Raw genomic sequence first — 7,056 nt, 5'->3', positions numbered from 1 at the left:
TGTGTGTGTGTGTGTGTGTGTGCGTGTCTAGGGCTGACCACTTGGAAGTGGATAACCTGCAGAAGACTGATTTTCCCTTCCTCAGCAACCACTGATTGCCTGTAGCATTTTGTCTAAGGGGTAAGGCCCCGTGAGACTGCCCCCATTCAGGTTGGCATGTTGATTGGTGGTGTCATTATGCAGGTCTTGTTTAGACGACCATGTTGTTGAGATTTCATGGGTGCAGCTTCCGTGCCATGTCTAGAAGACACTACATTGCAGCAGAAGTCCTGTTCCTCTGACTCTTGCAATCTTCCCCCCCCCCCCCCCGCCCCATCCTCCCTGAGCCTGCACTGCGGCAGTTGAGTTGTAGATGTGTCAGGGCCCAGCCTCAACACAAGATCAGAGTTCTCAATCGGAAGCAGGGATATCTGGGAGGCACGTAATAAATATACACAGACTACTTTTTGGGTACAAACTGGCAGGCAATTTTTCAAGGCTTAAAGTCTCTCTTCTCCTCACTCTTTGCTCTCTTTCTCTCTCGCTCACTCGCTCACAGCCTGAGGCTGCACACACGCTGTATTCTCTTGTGCAGTCTACTGTGTGCTCTTCTTTTCTCGAACTCCCACACTCCTACACACCTGTATTCATTCCCCATTCTCTCTCACACACACTCTTTATACACACCTCACACATAGCTCACACACACCACACGCACTCTCCTTTCACTCACACACACACTCTGCACACACACCTCACATTCTCTCTCCTTTCACTCTCAGACACATACTTCTCCACACACCTCACATTCTCTCTTCACTCACTCTTTACATGCTCTTCTCGTGCTCTCTCGCCTTTTTCTTGCCCTAGTCTTTTATTGATACCCCAAAAGCAGATTTTTAAAAAGACATTATATAATCACTGCCAAATCAAATTAAAAAAACAAAACTGCATCCCACAAAGAATCAAGAATTACAATTGTTCCCCAAAGTTTCAAGCTTCTCCTATTCCCGGACCTGTGGCCAAAATGGTAATAATTGCAAACTTATCATTATTTAAACTTTAACTTTTGACTTATACTTCAGAGCTCAGAGCTCCAAGGTCAGCTACTTGCATTTTCCTGTGAAGCTCTAATGATAAATGACATGGGCGAAGCTGTCAGGCAGTGGCCAGAAAGAGTCAAGTTACCTCTTAACTCAGTAGTTCCGCTAGCTTTCTGCTTCTGTACATTGCACACAATGACTCTCCTCAGAGTCCCAGTGTTTTGACTTAGTTTTACTACTATAAGATTTTACATATTCCATACTTGCTTATCCAGGAACCACTCTCAAATATGGTACAAAACTTATTTTATAACTTCAATTTTTTTTTCATTTCTTGGGGTCACAATGTTGGCTCTAATTTATTTTCTAATAATTTCTTCAAACTTTGCAACTACCATGGTACAGTTATTACATTGTTTCCAAGATGAGAACACACAACATGCACCTGGGCCATTAGGACTGTGCTGTGCTGTGCCCCTATTTTAATTGTTTAAGAATCATTACATCGAGGAACATCCAGTTTCACAGAACTCACCAGAGCAGAAGGAGGAAGGAATAGAAAAGTCAGTTATAATAAAATAATTATGCACACCAAGGCCTACTGAAAAATAGTCATGCACAAATGAAATCTATATAGCCGTTGTCCAGGGCTAAGGTTAGGAGAAATGGGAACAACTGGTTTTTTACAAAGGGCTACTGAGAGGTCCTCATTCTGGCCTACTACAGACAGTCCCTTATTTCAGATGGTGAGTCCCCTGGAGAGATGTGTCTCCTACTTCTCAGGGCCCCAGATGCCATCCTTTTTTACAAGGAACTGCTGTGGACTTCTGAGATGTCTCCATGCTGGCCTACTGCTGGCAGTCCCTCTCATGGTATGCTGTCCCCAACATAGATGCATTAACTGGGTTCAGGTACGCCCTGGTGTCCGTTGTTCTCTTCATTTTGAACAGTTGTAGATTTTTGTAATAGCTTCGACTGTTCCAAAAAGAAGCTTCTAAGGCGAGGATGAGAACTATGCTTACCAGAGAATTTAGCATAGGAGCTATAGGACTGGATCTAGGACCGGCATGGTGCTAGCAAGTGATGCTCTGGGGATCTCATCAGTCAAGTCTAATAGGCAAGCAGTGCCTCTATTTTTAAACATGGCAGTGGTGTGTAGCTGTGGATGGCCAGGAATTCATTTGGTAGACCAATTGGCTTTGCACTCCTCGTGGACTAGAAACTCTATTATTCACTTCTGGGAAAATAAGAATAAAAGAAAATGCTGGGCTGGAGAGATGGCTCAGCAGTTAAGAGCATTGACTGCTCTTCAAGAGGTCCTGAGTTCAATTCCCAGAAACCGCATGTGGCTCACAACCATATGTAATGGGGATCTGATGCCCTCTTCTGGTGTGTCTGAAGACAGGTACAGTGTACTCACATACATGAAATGAATAAAATAAATCGAAGAAGAAGAGGAAGAAAAGGAAGAGGAGAAGGAGGAAGAAGAGGAGGAAGAGGAAAAGGAGGAGGAGGAGGAGGAGGTGGTGGTGGTGGAGGAGGAGGAGCTGCTGCTATGGCTTCAGAAAACAGTTTCAGCTTTATAAAGTACCTGACAGCACCATGCAGATCCCAGACACTGCCTTCAGAGTCTAGGACTTCAACCAGCTGCATCTAACTAAAAAACTACATAGGTAAGCCATGCTATGCTCTCTTATACCTCATTCAGTGCAGGGATGAGAGCATTCTACTCTAGGAGAAGGTGAAAGGAGAATTATACGAATTCTAGGTTTTGAGATACAAAACTAAAAGAGTAAGCCCCTGCAGCCAAAACTAGCAGGCCATAAAGATAGAGGAATGCAAGAAGCACTGCCCAGGCAGCACTAGTAGGCCATAAAAGAATAAACCCCAAAAGGTCACAGACCCAGGGCTAAGCCTTGCAGCCAGGACTGGCAAGCCATAAAGATAAGGAAAAGGAATGCAGGAACCAGCCTGAGTTAATGGGACTGATTCATGGGACATCTGGCAGGAAGACATCTCCCCCTAGCTTACTCAGGGCCATATCTCAACTAGGTGTCCACCTCCCCCTAGCACACTCAGGGCCATATCTCAACTAGGTGTCCTCCGGCCCCTGATAAGCCCCTAACTTCTAGCACGTACCCTTTCTGCTTTGTTCTCACTGCTATGTTTGAATGAGCCAGTTGTATGTAACCGCGTCAAAACCCCCTAGCTTTCTCTATATAACCCTCTAACTTTTGAGTTTCGTGGTCAACTCCTCTGTCTCCTGCGTAAGACACGTGTTGGCCCGGAGCTTCGTTATTATTAAACGACCTCTTGTTTTTACATCAAGACTGGTCTCTCGTGTTACCTGGGGTGCGCCATCCTGAGACTAGAGCAAGGGTTTTACAAAGGGATAGTCATGTAAATTCTTCAAAATCCAGAAAAGTTTTGTTTGAGACATAGCTAGGATTTCTTAGTCTTTAACTACAAGTTCTATAGTATATATAGTATAGTATCTATAGCTGCCATTGTTATCTAAGGTAAGGCATTTCTATGCAGCTCTGGCTATCCTAGAACTCGATATATAGACCATGCTGGCCCCAGAAGTTTCATAATCCTGAAATTACACAATCTCGAGACCAGCTATTATCAATTTGAATGGTTCACTTACAAAGAAACTCCCTTGAAAATATTAAAAACAGTTGTCAAAGTAGACCTGTTCATGATGATAGTTTAGATTTGAGATTGTCCAAAGAGTCCTTGATTCATAAACCAAGAATTCTAAACTAAGAATTTACTCTTTGAGACAGGTCTCTCTACTTAGTCCTGGCTATCCTCACTACCTAGACCAGGCTGGCCTCAAACTCACAAAGATCCACCTACCTCTGCCTCCCAGATACTGGAATTAAAGGCATGTGCTACCATGCCTGGCAGAATTTCAATTTACAAGTCATTTACAGTTTTTTTTTTCTCAGCTCCACATAAGTTTTTCTATAATTTTATTGGCAACATTTTAGAAGAAATACAAAGTTAAATTACAGCAGGAAGAAGAAATAATACTTCAAGTAAACTAAAAATTATATATAAATTCAAATGTATAGCATTTAGTATAATTTTAAGTAATATATTAATTTAAATCACAACATTACATTTGCCGAGGTCCCGCCTGGACATGAGGAGGGTCCCGAGAAGGGTGGGAATGGGAACAGTGCTGATTCCATAGTGACTCGGAGTCAGCAGTAGATGCAAGCTGCTAGCTACTTCAGTACTCTGTCTGTTCCCTGACGATTCTCAGTATTCTGTATTCTTCAACTTCAGCTTAATAGCTTGGTTCTTCAACTTAATTCCTTCCCTCTTCTCATTCTTTTTCTTTCTCTCCTCTTATGTTGTTGCCTTCTCCTTCTTAGAGAGCCTAACCCCAGTCTTGTAATTACTAAAGCTTTGTCAGCAAGACTGACCCTTGTTAACAATTGTCAAAAATTCTTAGATTTCCATAAAGTCCATGAGTCCCAGATCAATAGTCCCAGCCCCTGTTTCTTTAGCGCAAACCCAAACACAAAGCGAATAGGGGTATAGGGGTATACCGTATAGGGGTAGCTGGTCACAGCTCTTCTGGTTTTCTGTACAGCAGACAACAGTCTTTAGTAACTGCTCCCATGTAAGAATAGAAAAATAACAAACCACTAAAACTAACACTAAAATCATTCTTTACAAACTTTTGAACTTATGTGAGTAAAACTCACAAAACAATTTATTTCTAATCTCTTTCTGGGCATTGTTATCTTCAATTCTTCAAATAGCTAGAAAAACAGAATACTAGCTTTTTATATGCTTCTATATCATCTGTTAATTTCTTTCTTTCTTTTTCTTTTTTGCAAAGAGAGCAAATTTTATTTGGTGAAGGCCACTAGCATCTCTACTTCTTCCTCTGTCAAAATTCTCGCCCAGTGTGACTGACTAGACGGGACAGATTTCAGCACCCATGACCGTGTCATTTGTTGGACCCTCTCAGGCCCCCTCAAATGGTTGTCCCCTGCTGAGCCTTGCATTAGCATGTGAAAGCCTTTTGTTCCTAACAAAGAAACATCCGGACCTTTCTGTTTGGCCTGGGCAGTGGCACCTGGGTGGTAACAGAGTTGAATCAATTCTAGTTTTTAACTTGAGGGCATAAACCTGTTTTTCCACTGTGTTTCCTGGAATTTTCCACTCAGTGGACTTGAGTTATATATTCTGAGAACTTTAGTAAAGCTTTGACGTTCTTGTAACACAAATGACCTGAGTATGTGTTTTTTCTTAAAACTCGAAGGCCTATGCCTGGTTCTCGATACCATGATGGTGCGGGTGCCTTTACTGGTTCCCTTCCTTGTCAAACACACAAAGGCCTTCAACATAATCCCCGTAGGTTCCCTGGTCCTTGTTCTTGGCCACGGTCTGCAGCATAGGCAGGAAGTGCTCAGAGTCACATTCATCCCATCGCTCTTCGGGTTCTCCAGGATCTTGAGCACCTCCATGTTTGTAGGGTTCTGGCCCAGGGCCTGCATCACATCCCCACACTGGCTGTACAGGATCTTGCCATCTCCTGTTTGGTCCAACAACTGGAAAGCCTCTTGAATTCTGCGGTGTGGTCCTCGGTGAAGTCACACACCTTGGCTGCCGAGCTCTAAGGGACCTTTTCCAGCAGTAATGGCTCTGACTCTGGACCCACCCCCCCTTGTTAATTTTTTAATCTTCATTTCCTTATCTTAACAATTCCATAGCCTCATGCACTCTCCTTCTAATACTATTTATTCCTAAATCATATAAATTCCTATATTTTTCTATCCATACCCTTTCTTTGCGAGGCCACTCTAACTTTCTATCCTTAATGTCCCTAAAATCGTCCTGACTAATCAATGCAGGAGTCATGGGACTGCAGGGTACATTTGCTTCAAACGATTCAAACACAAGGCCAAGTCTGGCAATGAAACATTTCCAAAAAGGACCATGTAGGCTTTTATGGCCCTCATGATTATGTTGTCTAGATCCTTTCCCATGACCCCAAAGTCCAAGCAAAAGGCCTGTTCCTCGTTCTCCACAGCCTCACGACCATCTCTATTCCTCATTCCTGAAAACTGTATGTTTTATTTACTATGACATAATTAGCTCTGAGTAATGGGGAAAGTATATTCTCCAGACAGTAGGATTTAAAGTAGAGTAGTAAAGACAGCAGATCAACTTTGGGGCAGTGGTTCTAAGTTTACAATGTTAAAATATGCACATCTTTTATGAACATGTATGCTAGCTATGGGACATACTTGGAAAGCTGAATAGGAAATAATACAAAGATAGGAAACAGACCACATCAGAAATCCCAGTATTTAGTAGGTAGAAGCATGAGGCTCAAGAGTCTAAGGTCATCATAAAGTATACTGCTAGTGCAAAGCCACCATGGACTGCATGTGACTCTGTCTCAATAAAGCAGACACAAGAAATGCATAGAAACTACAACTCCGGGAAATAAGTGACAACAAAGAAAAAGAAATAGCGCTCATAAACTTGCTTGTTTTGAAAATAAATACTATAGCAGCATTGTAAAACAGAGGAGTGGTTTTGTTTTGATATTTGACTTTTATAAAATAGTGCCACAAAAGCAAATATGTATAGCCTATCCAAAATGATTGTTTAATATTGATAACTTTTACTATTAATAAATTAGTACAATGTATTTGGTCTTAATCTTTCAAACATTAATTATTATTGTAAACAATTAATTATAAGGGCATGTTTTTGAGAATAAGAATAGTCACTTGGATACATATGTATGTATGTATATATATATATATATATATATATATATATATATATATATATATATATATATATATATATATCTCCAGGCAAGTACATTCTCTTAAATGTGTTCCAGATCCAGCATGGCTGCTTAAGGGGAGGTATGACATAGTTCCTGCCCCAGGAGTACCACCAGGCCGTTGGTCCCATGACCCCCATGTGTGCTGATGATTGCCATTGCCCCAAAGTGTCTCTGTTCATCAGATATATGCATTGTCACTTCTGC

Source organism: Rattus norvegicus, chromosome 4 (assembly GCF_021556685.1).
Source record: "Rattus norvegicus strain SHRSP/BbbUtx chromosome 4, alternate assembly SHRSP_T2T, whole genome shotgun sequence".
NCBI classification, from domain to species: domain Eukaryota; kingdom Metazoa; phylum Chordata; class Mammalia; order Rodentia; family Muridae; genus Rattus; species Rattus norvegicus.
Note: the sequence above shows the minus strand (reverse complement) of the source record.